This window comes from Triturus cristatus, chromosome 2_1 (assembly GCF_964204655.1).
Source record: "Triturus cristatus chromosome 2_1, aTriCri1.1, whole genome shotgun sequence".
NCBI classification, from domain to species: Eukaryota; Metazoa; Chordata; class Amphibia; order Caudata; family Salamandridae; genus Triturus; species Triturus cristatus.
Genome location: NC_140581.1, coordinates 785,830,254 through 785,845,200, shown reverse-complemented (window position 1 = coordinate 785,845,200; position 14,947 = coordinate 785,830,254). Strand labels below are relative to the sequence as shown.

Here is a 14,947-nt window from a genome sequence, read left to right as displayed (position 1 = left end):
AACACCCAAATAAATAAGCTTACTTCATCAAGGTTTTTTTGTACTAAGCACATTAAGAAAAGAGTTACCCTTTTTACCTTATGAGTTACAGAAGTTAGTGGTTACAGCGCTAGTCTTGGCCAGGTTGGACCACTGCAATGCCTTACATTTTGCCATTCATCAACGGGCATTAAAGAAACTTCTCACTCTGCAGAATGCTGCAGCTCAACTTCTTAGGAGGGTCCCCCTGTTTGAGTCAGTTTCAAGGGTTCTGGTGGAGCTTCACTGGCTCCCTGTCAGTATTCCAATAGCCTTCAAGGCACTCTGTCTGGCACAAAGCTTTGCATGGCAGAGGTCCTTGAACTACAGCATCCTTCCGGACCACATCCAATCAGGATTCAGAAGTAACCATAACACCAAACCTGCACTCATCATGACCACAGATGAAATATGAACCATCCTCAACTGGGGAAAAACCACAGCCCTCATCCTGCTTGACGTCTCCACAGTCTTTGACATGGTCTTTTACTACACACTCATCAGAAGATTCCACAACATCTGCATTCAACTGAGCGGTTGTGGTCTGGGACAATGTAAAGAAATTCCTTAGAGTCTCCACCAGCCGGTTCCACAAGTGGAAGTAGACCGAGAAAGTCACGTCTCCCGCTCCCCGTCACTTAGTCTCCAACCGACTGGTGGAGACTCCTAAGGAATTTCTTTACATTGTCCCAGACCACAACCGCTCGGTGTGTGTCTTCAGATGCTGAATGCACCCAGATCTTTACTATTCATTCCATAAGAATCCTCTTCGATCGATTTCGGCTGTCATCCATTGCTCACCTATCCTTTGTCCTGATCAAGACCCGCCCTTGAAGCATATTAAGCTGAGCTAGTCCCTAGGGTTGAAACGTCGACGTTGCAGTCACGCTAGTCTACGCAGTTGCACAGGCCCCAACACAAAGTCATTCTTGGGCCGTGTATTCATGCATTGAGAACATTGGACAGTATTAAATTACTATTGTTACTCATAAGTGTTGCCTATTTGTATAATATATGTATAGCACATTTTTCATGTATCACCACGAAGTCACTTTTTGCACTTTAATCACTTTTATTATCCTATTTTGTATTGTTTTATTGACAGCCATGTTCAGTAATTTATGTACAATACAAAACATTTTGTTTGACTAAAAAATAATTCTCCTTGTGATGTGTTAAAATAGTACAGTTTGGTTCTCCAGTAGGGACGTTGAACCTTGCATAACAATCGTAGTTACTTCACAAAAAATCAAATGTTGTGAATACAGAGATTTTATTTGTACAAAGTAATTGACACCTTCCCGACAGAACCACTTCTTTATACATGAAGCTAAACTCCAACAAGACGGAAGTGCAGAACCACACAAACCACGCCAGAAAACTGGGAATCATCCTGTACGATAAACCCAACATTACAGCGCAAGTCAATGCAGTTTGCTCCTCCTGCTTCCACATCCTACGCAAGGTCCTCAAATGGGTGCCCTAAAACACCAGATGTACTGTCACACAAGCACTTATCACAAGTAGACTTGACTACAGCAACACACTCTATGCCAGGCTCTCCAAACAACTCCTACACAGACTCCAGACCATCCAGAATGTCACTGGAAGACTCACTCTCAACATCCCAAGTAGCACCTACATCTCTCCACACCTCAGAGCTCCACTGGCTCCCCATACATGAATATAGCCAGTTCAAACACCTCACACAACCACACAAAGCACCGCTTAACATTGGACCAGTATACCTGAAACAACGGCAATCATTTTCACCAGCTGACCAGACACCAAATCTCCTTCTTTCTTTATTTGTCTTTAATCTATCTTCCAAAGGTAGATCATAAAAGATACACACACAAAATCATACAAGAAAAACAGAAATAATAAAAACATGTATGATAAAAAACCTTTGGTACCTTAAATTCAGAGGAATAAAGTGCTTAGATCAGAATTCAGAATAAACTCACACCCCCCAGTGACAGCTTTAAGGGATTTAAAGTGCATAAGTCAAAATTCAACTTCATGGTAAACAACCAACACCAATTCTCAGCCACGCTGTCACTCACTCACACACCCTGCATCCACAATAGCAGGGCGGGAGGTCATTCATTCTCCTACATCAGACTCAAAATCTGTAACATCCTCCCTCAACACATCAGAGCCTCTTCCTCGTTTCCTGAATTTGCCTCGAAGCTGAAGATTTGGATCTTCAGTTGATCCTGCGGGGCCTAGCTCCCACACACCTGCTCAAGGGCCTGGATGCACTTCACTACCTTAAACAGCAACATGTGTCCTCACTGATTTATCAAGCTGCATGAATATCATGTGTGTAAAGTCTAGGCTCTCACAAGAGTCAAGAATGCATTCTGGCACTGAGAATTAACATAAAATCAAGGTTGTGAAACTGGTTAGTGTTTTTCTTTAACCCTGACCACTACACCTAACTATTATAAAAAGGTTGATTTTTTTTCCTTTCTTGTTCTTTCGGAAGCATGTGCAAAAGAACATGCATTATTAAGTAAAATTAAAACCTAAACCAAAATTATTAACGTTTTTTTATAAGTTGTGTTAATTTATTTTATTACATTTTACCCCTGAACAAGTATCACATTCTTACCTTTACATAATTGGTGTTTTCAGCGTCCTGTTTGCTTTATAATAATATACCCATTCAGGATAAACAGAGCTAATAAAGGTATAAACCACAACCTGTGGTGGTAGCTGGGTACGAAGCACAGTAGGCTCCAATGAAAAGGAAAAGAGAAAAAAGCCGGCATAATTCATATGCTACTTGCACAAGCACCACCTCTTACCGCCCCAACCCTCCTTTTCAATAACCTTGAAATTTGTAAAACAACATAGTTTAAAATACAGTGCACTCCACCCATTTTAAAAATTAATCAGCACTGCTTAACTCTGAACAGAAAGCCCATAAAACAGATTCAGAAGTTCATTCCGATGTTCAGTGATGGGTTAAAAGGGAGATATTGATGTTCCACATGCCTCAGGGTAGCTCCCTTCACTATCTCCCACTTTCTAACCTCTTCTTTCCTCCTGAATTGAAATGGCCCATCAGGGATTCTTCAATGCTTCACTGTCTGGCAATCACTAGAGCCAAGTCCAGAAATCTGGAGATTGCTTTCTTCGTATGGAGGTCTGCTTACAGACCCAATGACATTATTGCCTTTTTAAGAAGATCTGTTAGGCTGACCGTTCCTTCCAGGTCAGAAGTGACTGCTTTACACAATACAGAAATACAAATGCAACTCCATGTCATGTGTGTTAATTGATGCAGACTTTACACATATCTGAGCCATTGTTTATCACCAAACCCAGCGATAATGTTTAACCTATGTGGGGTAAGGCGAGTTCTGTGTTTTTTAACCTGTTTATGACTTTAGGACTCTGCGCACTTCACCACTGCTAACTAGCGCTAAAGGGCTTGTGCTCGCTTTTTGAAATATGGTAGAATTGGCTTATAGCTAACTGGCAAAATTTAATTTACTTGTAAGGCCCTAGTCAATTGGCTCTACTTGTGCCCAGGGCCTATACATTTAATTCTAGTGGGTCTGTAGCATTAATTGTGACAACCACTTAAGTAGCACTTTACACATGTCTCAGGTCTGCCAATGCAGCCTTTGTGCAGTTTTCAATCAAGTTGGACATGTACTTTAAAATTTTACATATCCTGATAGTGAAAAGCTCTTAAATGAATTTATCACTACTGTAGGGCCTACGTATCCCATAGATGAACATTGGAGTTACCCTATTACTTATAATCAGTGATCATTTCCAAACAGGAGCAGGTAACCAGTTTGCGTTCATTGTCCTTAGAATTGTAATGCCAAATCCTCTCACAATGAAATCGAACTTCAAATAACAATTTTGAAAATGCCACTTTTAGAAAGTTGACATTTTCCTGCCTTAGCTGTTTAGTACCTGCAGCCTGTCTCTGAGTCGTATGACTGGGTGTAGTTGGCAGTTGGGATTTGTGTATTCCTCCTAAACAGTTACGCACAATAGAGAGCTAGGTGTGCCTGGATCGGCCACCACTTCCAGCATGGGAAGGTGGAGCTGGGCACACACTCTACTTGCGCTTCAATAGGCTGTGTCCTGCCTCCATACAAAGGGCTGCTTACTCCCTGTAGTCTGGAGCCAGGACAGGAAAGTCAGGATGCCTGGGGACACTTCAAATGGAATCCTCTAGAAGGTTTTCCTACTTCAAAGGAAAATAAATATTGGACCCCAGAAATCAACTCTTCAGTGCACTTCTGGACCTGTGGATACTTCATCAGGAAGAAGGAGTGCTGTGCTGCTGAAAGGACTGCCACTCTGCTGTACTGCTGCTCTGAAGAACTGCTGCCCTGCTGTGCTGACTTGCTGCCCTCTTGCCTGGGTGAGAAAGACAACCTGCATCTGTTGAACACGGGACCCCAAAGTTGACTCCAAGGGCTTGTTAGCTGGCCTCCTCACTAGAGCCTTAGATAGAAGGCTCCAACAACCTTGAACCCAGCTCCTCGATTCTGTCTGCCATCTGTGAGTCCTGCACTGCCAAGTGGTGCCAACCAAGTCCTGGGCTTTTGGAAGTGGGCATACATTTGCTCTGCCAGCCCATCTGTGGAGAATCAACGCATCTTTTCTGCTGTGCGGCACAAACCCAATCAGAAGTGACACATCAACTCTGCTGCAAAGGTTCTACCAGTGCAAGGACTCCGCATCGACCCTGCAGCCCACATTGGAATTACCGCTGTGCAAAGCTTTACTGATGCAAACCTCAGATTGACTCCTGAGGCGGCATCCGGGAGCTTTTTAAAATTGTTGTCATTTCTTTTTGCTTGCATAATTTCTTTTAACTTGCACTCACCTGGGCTCACCTCACGCAGCATTCGCTGTTCTACCTCTCGGTCGGATCCTGCATCGCTCTTCGTGGTGTTTGGAGACGAAGGTAGACGTCTACGCTCACTTTGGCAGCCATATTGGGTGAGGGCCCGGACAGCGTTGTAGACGCACAGAGACCGGGGGGGATATATTGCAGATGCCATCGCGCACGCGCAGCGGACGCACGCAGCGGGCGCGCTAAAGGCAAGCCCGTCTGCGCCCGTCCGTGCCCCTCCGGACCCAGGGGCCAGCCACCTTGGTCGGCCCATAACCTATTCACCTGAGACACTGAAGGCGTTGCATAACATTTACAGAAAGAAAAACAAAGAGGGGAGTAGAGAGGTACCACTCAACGAGTGGTGGAGGTGGATACTTCCTCCCAGTAAAGCCAGGTATTTTTTAAATCACTCTCCATCCACTCCTGACCCTTCCTTGCACACCCCTGCATTACACATAGTAGTCTCACTAAGAACAGTGCTCCCACGCATACGTAGGTTGTAGCACGTCCCGTAGAGGGGCGGGAAGACCCCTATGATGAAGCATGACACCAAGGACCCTTTTGGTGTGTGAGGGGTATTTTAACAACTGATGTGTATTCTCCACGACCGTGGGATACATATTGTATAAACGGGAGACTCTTGATTTACTGTACCTGTGGGTGGATCCTTTTGTTTATGTACGCATAACATTTACAGTCAACCTGCTAGTAAGGTCTCTTCTATTCTAATTGCCAATAATTTACTCACTGCACGTAATAGTTTTCCGGAGCTTCTGCCTACTACGGCATTTAATCCGCACCCCCTCATTCAGACTACGCAGGGAGCAGTCCCTCTGTCAATTTACTACCTTAACACACGATCCTTGGTGAAACATCAACTGGATATTTTTTTACTCCTGACTATGGACAAACCTGATGTTCTGCTATTGTCTGAGACATGGCTTACCGATGATTCTGCCCCGGATATACTCGCTGCACTACCCCCTGACTACTACATCATGTCGGCTAATAGAGACCCGGGCAAGTCAGGTGGCGGTGTGGCCGCTATTATCCACACTGACCTCTTCTTTTGCTCTCTGAAGTGCCTATCTCTCATAGACACGGATAACATCGTGATTAAACTATAGTCAGCCTATGACTCTCTGGTCTGTGTCCTATTGTACAGACCACCTAAGCCGATGCCTTTCTTCCCAATGACTTTGAGTGATCAGATAGCTACATTAGTGACGGAACATGCTAGGGTTCTCCTGGTAGGAGACTTCAACTACTGGTATGGTGACCCCAACGAAGGGTCTCACTCTGTAGAAATGTCTGACCTACTTAAAAATCTTAATTTATCTCAGCTTGTCCCCTCCCCAACTCACTCTAAGGGCCGAATTCTGGACCAAATTTGGGCTGCTAACCTGAATATCACTATCCCATCTGTGTTACCTTGCATCTGGTCCGATCACCATCTACTGAAATTTCAAATCATGAGATCGGCCCCTCCAAAAGCCAAAGTACGGGAAGGAGGCATGGCTAGAAAATGGAACCTCATTAACAAACAAGATTTTTTCAATACTTTAGGAGACTCGACTCCAGTTTTACATCACGATGATGTTAACATTCTGGAAAATAAGGTATCCAGGTGGCTTCTTGAGGCCAGCGATAAACATGCCCCTTCCAAAAGAGTCAAATTATTGCGTTGGACTGAAACAAACAGATGGTTTTCAGATGATCTTAAAGCACAGAAACTGACGGTACGTCAATTGGAGAGACAATGGCGCCAACAATACTCTCCTGAAAAAAGATCTCAGTACATCATTGCGCATAAAGATTATAGGAAAAACATTCTGACCGCCAAAACTGCTTTCTTCTCTGATCGCATCCTAAAGTCTAATCATAGCTCTAAAATAATATTCTCTGTAATAGACGAACTCTCAAACCCGGAACGCACCCTAAGAAAGGCCGCTCCTTCCCAGGAACTATGTGATTCCCTGAATGATTATTTCATTGATAAGATTACTCTAATAAAAAGCAGTATACCGTCCCACCCCCCTCAGCAGAATGCCCCGGCTCATCATTGTAATAACAGCACCCTTTACACTTTCCCTCCGATTAGCGAAGTGACCTTCCTGTCTCTTTTAAAGGAAACTAAATCAGGTGCACCCGCGGACTGCTGCCCACCTCATATTCTAAAAGAGTGCTTGGCGATCCATCCTGGTCCGGCCCTTGCCCTACTGAACAAATCTATTTCATCTGGTACAGTTCCCTTAGCTTTTAAAAAAGCCACAGTGGTCCCCCTCCTGAAAAAGTTGGGAGCCGACCCGGCACTCCTCGCCAACTATCGTCCCATATCCTTGTTACCTTTTTTGGCCAAGGTATTGGAGGGTTATGTAGCTAGATGCCTCTCCAACTTTTTGGAGATGTATAAACATTTGGACTCCCATCAGGCTGGCTTTCATCCCGCGCATTCTACTGAAGCCGTGATCCTGTCAGCTATGAATAGTCTACGTGACTTCGCTGATAGAGGGTGTCCTCGAGCTCTGGTCTTGCTGGATCTGTCTGCGGCCTTTGACACGGTCGACCACAACATCTTGGTCGACCGTGTCAGGGGGACTGGAGGTTCAGGCATAGCGGCGCGTTGGATCTCCTCTTTTCTGAAGGACCGCTCTCAAGCAGTGCGCCTTGGCCAATTTTTCTTCTGCCTCTCACATTACCACCTGTGGGGTGCCTCAGGGCTCGGCTCTCTCCCCACACTTATTTAACATCTATATGTCCCCTCTGATTAAATCACTGAAAGAGAGAAAGGTACTGGTCCTCAATTATGCTGATGATCTGCAGCTTCTCCTCAGGGTTGATGGTACCAACGATTCCATCATGGAATTCCAGGACACTATGTTGTTCATCCAAACTTGGATGGATCTGAACCATCTGAAACTTAATCCTGGGAAAACTGAGACAGTCCTTACCGGGGATAGCTCTAAGCATTGGGGCCCCCAATATTGGCCTTCTGCACTCGGTCCACCTCCCATCCCCTCTAGCTCCGCCAAGACTTTGGGGGTACTTTTGGATAGCGGCCTATCCTTAAAAGCCCAGGTTGGAGCAGTGGTGTCCAAATGCTTCTACCAACTGCGGAAAATCAGGAAGATTCATCGCTTTCTCACTCATGAAGCTATGGTCCAAGCTATGATTTCTACTGTACTATCTCACTTAGACTATTCCAACTCGGTCTACTTGGGAATGCCCCATTATCTGTTCAAACGCCTTCAGCTGGTCCAAAACCAGGCAGCCCGACTGATATACCACCAACCTAAATGGCAACCTGCCTCTCCTCTCTTGAGGAAATTACATTGGCTCCCGGTGTCACGTCGTTGTGCTTTTAAAACCGGTTGCCTTATTTTTAAGGCTTTACACGGTACCAGCCCGGAATTTATTAACAACATCATACTTAGGTACGCCCCTACTCGCCACTAAGATCCACCTATCTTTCCCTTCTTACTATTCCAAACTTCAAGAGGGCCCGTCTTGGAGGTTGCAGGTTTGCCATTCTTGCTCCCAAGCTGTGGAACTCTTTCCCTCTTGAGATCCGAACGTGCATTGACATCCTTCCATTTAGGAAACTCCTGAAAACCTGGCTGTTTAGTCAGGATTAGCTTCCGCTGCCTTGTCATGCTGTCTGTTAGCACCATGAAGCCAACCCGGCGTATGTGCGCTTTATAAATACCCACTAACATTAACATTGACATATTGCAAATCCCTCATCAACAGCAGTCTTGACAAGGACACAGGTTCTTGTGTCGCAGCCAAAGAGGTCCTCAGAAATGATGCATCACTGCAACTGCTTGACCTATCCTCAACGCCGGACATCGCAAAGCAAGCCCTCGTCAACGGGACCCTTGACAATGGTTCAGTACCATGCATCACAGTTCTACAGCTCCTCAGACCTGATGCTTGGCCTCAGCTGTGCTGCGCATCCTCAGCTTGGGACCTCACAATGCTCTGCAAACCAGGATTTAAGGAGCTCTCTTTTAGCGGGCCTAACTGAGTCCCTGTAGCTGACCCACACTCAATCATGGATGGCTTGAACGTGTGACATTTTGTACTGGTCTGGTGCAACCAGGAGTCCACTCTTAGCACTTTGTGCTTTTTGGCACTGTATATACTGAAATCTTTAAACCTTTATATCTCTGGTTCTGCTGATTGGAGTTTTGTCATTTTGGCCTTGTGTTTTTTATTAAAAAATGACTCTATTCTTTCTAAATTGTTGTGGGATATTTCGTGTGTTGTGTTTTCCCTTTATTACTGTTTGAAGTGCTGCCTTTATGCTTAACACCTTGCCTCTGAGTTAAACCTGACTTCTCTGTGCCAAGCTACCAATTGGGTGAGCACAGGTTAATTTGGGGTTCACTTGTGACTCACCCTAACAGGGATTGTGGTTGCTTCTTGAGGAGGGCTTAACCGCCCTCAACCAGTAATCTAATTTCTCACAGTAACTATGGTGTGAATAGATCTATACAGTCATGACTCATGCTTATGGTCAAATCCAAATGTCTAATGTGTCTGTGGTTCTATATGTCATTACCCATACATAGTTGCTATGGCATGCTTTAGTGCTCTGTATATTAAGAACTGGGGCTCAGGCAAGCTGACTTCGGCTATCAAAGACAGGAGTTGCCTGAGTTCCTCCCCCTAAATAGCTACTTCCTAATGTGTGAACACCCGCTTTAGACCTTTCCCACATACGGAAGGCCAACACATATTTTTCCCTTGCAGTAAGTTTGCCAATTAGTAGAAGAGCTGTTGTGTATAGGAGACATTGAGTTGTACTACTCACCACCCTCCTTTAACAGTGGAGTGCCACCCAAAGGAATTTGGTAAGCTCATTCCTGCACCTGGAAGCCTAATATGAGCGCAAAGCACCTTCCTATTGCCTTCCTCTTCGTGAACTCAGCTCCTTGAGTCTGGAGCCATTTAGCTATTTAGCAAGCAAACCTTGTCTCAACTATATAAACTGTTGTCCCACTAAGTATCATTTTTTAAACTTTGGCGCAGATGGTTTTGTCAGCTTTGCTCACTTACAACCAGTTGTCAAGATTTATTAGATTCTGGTTAATGGCATGCAGAAAGAGGCATATCATGTTTAGTAAAATTAAGGAAATGGCTTATTATTGTAGTGATAGGAAACATAGCTACAGCCTAAGGATTAAAACCCTTCCAAGTTTACCAGAGTGTATGTCACAAACCCACTTACCTCAAAACATGGATTAACTTAGATCTTTTTCAGGCTTGTGAGAATTTTACATTAAATTCATTGAAGGATTCACCACTAAGACAGTTCCTCTGAAAAGACTTAATGAAGAAGGAAATTAAATTCACTTCAAGAGATCTGTGAGTGCCTGAAATCATCCAACTGTCTTGCCCTGGGTTTACAAACCTATAGAGCGGAATGCAAATGCTATGCATTACTGCACATTACTATATAAAGACAAACAGTGTTAACGTGCTGAATGTAAAACTGTAAGAATAGATGAATCACGTGACCTACACAGTGACATATTGAATTTGTAAATAATTCATAGATAAATCAGTAACCTATCTCACTGAACTAAATCAAATAAATTCACATACTGGACACAACATATATCTTTATAGAAAAGAATCAATTTGTTCTGTAATTGCATCAATTATAATCTATAAAAACACAAAGCAAGCGTCCCACACAAATTTCAAGGTTAAATGAAGTCATATTAGAGCAGGTTTTGCTCTAAATCTGAATTATGTGGGTGTGGCCCCTTATGAGTGCAATTTAATCTATAACGTGCTCAAACCATTTGTCCCCTGAAGTGTACATTAACAATATCGTTGTGATGGGAACGGGCACACAGACAACTTCCAAGCTTTTCTTTGACTAGCTCAACCTTGGCAGCCCTGACGTTGAATTGATCAGTTTCCTATATGCTCCAATGATGAGATGTTCAAAAGAATTCCCGAACTACCCTTTATCATTTGATTAGCTTGCTTACAAAGAGTAAACACGTTGACATACTTGCAAGTATGGCAAAGCTTTGAAATATCTCATCTGCTGAGCAAAGCTAGAATGGTCATGCATATTATTTGAGCAGGTGGCAAGCAAATCGTTTCCTAATGGAACCTCCCAGTCAAATTGTGAAGAACTATGGTCTGCCCAATTCTAGTCACTGGACTGAGAGTTTTAAAAAGCTTGTAAGAGTTATACGATAGCTGCCACATATATTCACTCAAAGAGCTGAACCACTGGTACCTACTGCTGATGTTGTGTTAGCTTAGCTGGGTAAGAGATGATGTAGGGGCAGGAAACAGGCAATGCAATAGTTGAATATTCACTAGCAACAAAAATTGAAACACAAATCTCCCGCCAACACAAACTGTTCTCTCACGTAGAAATTCTGCTACCAAGAGGAGCAGCCTGGGATCAAAACATAGTTACTCTTGCCAGCCATTACAAGGTCCTTTGTCACACTGCACCCGACCTTCGGCTGCGGGAAGGTCCAGTCGTAGAGGAGAACCTTCTACTGGAGAGTTTACATTACACAGGCAAATCCCCATAGGGCAACCCCTCATGCCTGGAATGTCAAACTAATTCAAAAAGATATACTGCATGTGCACCAGCTGAAAGCAAACCATCATTCAAAATTATACGTATCAGTATTTATTCAGAGGTCATTCACTCCCAATACGATTTGCCCTTGTTTTGTCATCAGCACCCCCACCTCACCCTCTACTTCTGTATCATCACATGCCTTCAGCTTTTGTTTGCCACCTCTTCCTAACCCTACACCCATTAGCACCACAACCCTCTCCTCAGGCCACTTCTTTCCTATCAGTCAGCAGCCCTACCCCCCACTACCTCCGAGGGAATCTTGCTGCTTTCTAAGCCCTGCCCTCAAATCAGATCAATCTCTGTGCCTAATAATTGTTGTTTACATGCTCTGGCTTGAAATCCCTTTCATGAGTAAGACTTGGCTGGTGATGATGTGACACCCATTGCTCATGAAGCTTTATTTAGTGACCCTAACCCTCGGGTAGGTCACTTCCCCACCGCTGCTACTCCGCCTGCCAGTCTTCTGCCTCCTGCTCCCCCCTCCAGATCGGCGCTCTCCTACCCTGTTCGAGCGCCGCCTGGACTGCCTGCGCCTGGACTGAGTGCCCCCGTGTGCCTGCCTGCCCCATTCTCTTTTTCTGTACCCCTGCCTGAGTGCCCGTGTGCCTGCCTGCCCCATTCTCTATTTTGTACCCCCGTGAGAGTTGCTTCACCCGCCGGGCTCCTCAGCCCCGTTTTCCTGCGCTGCCTCCCGGACAGCCCCGCCCCCCCCACACCCATTGGTTTCTTCCCTCCCGCCTCCCAGCTGACCCCTCCTCCCTCCTCCCCTCTTATGACGCCCCCGAAGCGACCGCGCAGCGGACGCGCGCAGCGGGCGCGCCGATTGTGCGCCGAAGGCGCGCCAAAGGCAAGCCCGTCTGCGCCCGTCCGCGCCTGGACCGCGCCCAGCGTCAGGACCCCTGGCTCCCGAGAACGCCAGCCCACACGATGGACTTACGACCCCACCACCCTCAACGCACTCAACGCCGGCCGGAACCCTGCCTGCTACTGAGCCACCCCGAAACGCACCCACGGACACTTCACCTGCCAAGCCTGCCAATTCACCTGCCTCCGGACCTGCACCGCCCCCGCCAAACCAGACACCAGCAACAACCACCTCAAGTGCATCCTGCTCAACACCCGCTCCGTCCACAGACACGCCGTGGAGCTCTGGAACCTGCTCGACGCGACAGCACCAGACGTCGTCTTCCACACCGAAACCTGGATGAACGCCTCCTCAGCACCCGACATCGCCATAGCCATCCCGGACGGATACAAGATCACCCGGAGGGACCGCATCAACCAGACCGGAGGAGGCATCGCCATCATTCACAAGAACACCATCCGCATCTCGACCAACTCCGACGAAACCTTCACCGCCGCCGAGCTCATCCACTTCCAGATACACACCGACCCCAAGACCACTCTCCGAGGCACTCTCATCTACAGACCCCCGGGACCACGCACACAATTCAGCAAAGACATCGCAGACTTCATCAGCCCGCACGCCCTTCCCTCCGTCGACTACATCCTCCTAGGGGACCTCAATTTCCACCAGGAGAACAACAATGACAGAAACACCACCGCCCTGCTGGACAACCTCGCCAACCTCGGACTCAAGCAATTGGTGAACACCCCCACCCTCTACGCCGGACACATGCTTGACCCAGTCTTCTCATCCAGCAAGCACATCTCCTTCAGCCACTCCACCGGACTCCACTGGACCGACCACAGCTGCGTCCACATCAGCTTCAGAAGAACTACGACCCATCACCACCCGCAACAGGTTCCCCGCCGGAGCTGGAGCAAGATCACCGCCGAGCAGCTCACCGCCTCCCTCAGCCCGAACACTCCCACCAGCACCACGGACCCCAACGAAGCAGCCAGCAACCTCACCAAGTGGCTGACCGCCTGCGCCGATGACCTCGCACCACTAAAGAACCCTCCCAGCAAACCCGGCAGCAAGAAAACCCCCTGGTTCACCGACTAACTCAAGAACTCCAAGAAGAACTGAAGCACCCTCGAGAAAGCCTGGCGGCTCAACCAGACCACAGACAACAGGACCGCCCTCAGGCGCGCCACCCGCAAACACCATCAGCTGATCCGCGCCACCAAGAAGACGGCACTCAAAGAACGACTGGACAACAATGCCCACAACAGCAAGGAACTCTTCAGCATCGTCAAAGAGTTCTCCATCCCCAGCGCCGGAAACAACGACATCACTCCCTCGCAAGACCTCTGCAACTCACTCGCCTCGTTCTTCCACCGCAAGATCGCCGACATACACAACAGCTTCGACGCACAGACTACGCACCCTACCACCGAACCAACGCCCGCCACCCTCTGCAACTGGACCCCGGTCAGCACCAAAGACACCACCCGCACGATGAACTCCATCCACTCCGGATCACCAACCGACCCCTGCCCACACCACGTCTTCAACAAAGCAGACGCCATCATCACATCCCATCTCCGGGACATCATCAACACCTCCTTCCACACCGCCACCTTGCCGGAGAGCTGGAAGCACGCCGAGCTTACCGCCCTCCTGAAGAAACCAACGGCGGACCCCAACGACCTCAAGAACTACCGCCCCATCTCGCTCCTTCCTTTTCCTGACAGTCATCGAGAAGACCGTCAACAGACAGCTTGCCGCCTTCCTCGAGACGAACGGTTCCCTCGACCCCTCGCAGTCCGGGTTTCGGGCCAACCACAGCACCGAGACAGCCCTGATCGGAGCCACCGACGACATCAGAGCCCTGATTGACAACGGGGAAACAGCGGCCCTCATCCTCCTGGACCTCTCTGCGGCGTTCGACACTGTCTGCCACCGCACCCTAGTGCAGCGCCTCAGCAACATCGGAATCCAAGAGAAAGCACTGGAGTGGATCATCTCGTTCCTCGCCGGAAGAACCCAGAGAGTCCGCCTCCCTCCGTTCAGATCCGAGGCCACCAAAGTCATCTGCGGCGTACCACAGGGATCCTCACTCAGCTCAACCCTCTTCAATGTCTACATGAGCCCCCTCGCAGCCATCGCACGCCAACACAACCTCAACATCATCTCCTACGCCGACGACACCCAACTGATCCTCTCCCTCTCCAATGACCCCGCCACCGCCAGAGCCAGCCTACACGAAGGGATGAAGACGTCGCCGACTGGATGAAGAACAGCCGCATGAAACTGAACTCAGACAAGACGGAAGTCCTCATCCTGGGATCATCACCCTCCGCCTGGGACGACTCCTGGTGGCCCCCTGCCCTGGGCACCGCTCCCAAGCCAACGGACCACGCACGCAACCTGGGTTTCATCCTGGACTCCTCCCTCTCGATGACTAGACAAGTCAATGCCGTTTCCTCATCATGCTTCAACACCCTGCGCATGCTCCGCAAGATCTTCAGATGGATCCCCACAGAAACCAGGAAGACCGTGACCCAGGCTCTCGTCACCAGCC

General features: G+C 47.5%; 1 protein-coding gene across 12 annotated transcripts in view; it reads left to right on the top strand.

The window, feature by feature from the left end:
• SYK (spleen associated tyrosine kinase) overlaps positions 1–14,947 on the top strand; it is a 430,546-nt gene that overhangs the window by 247,218 nt on the left and 168,381 nt on the right. The window lies entirely within an intron of this gene.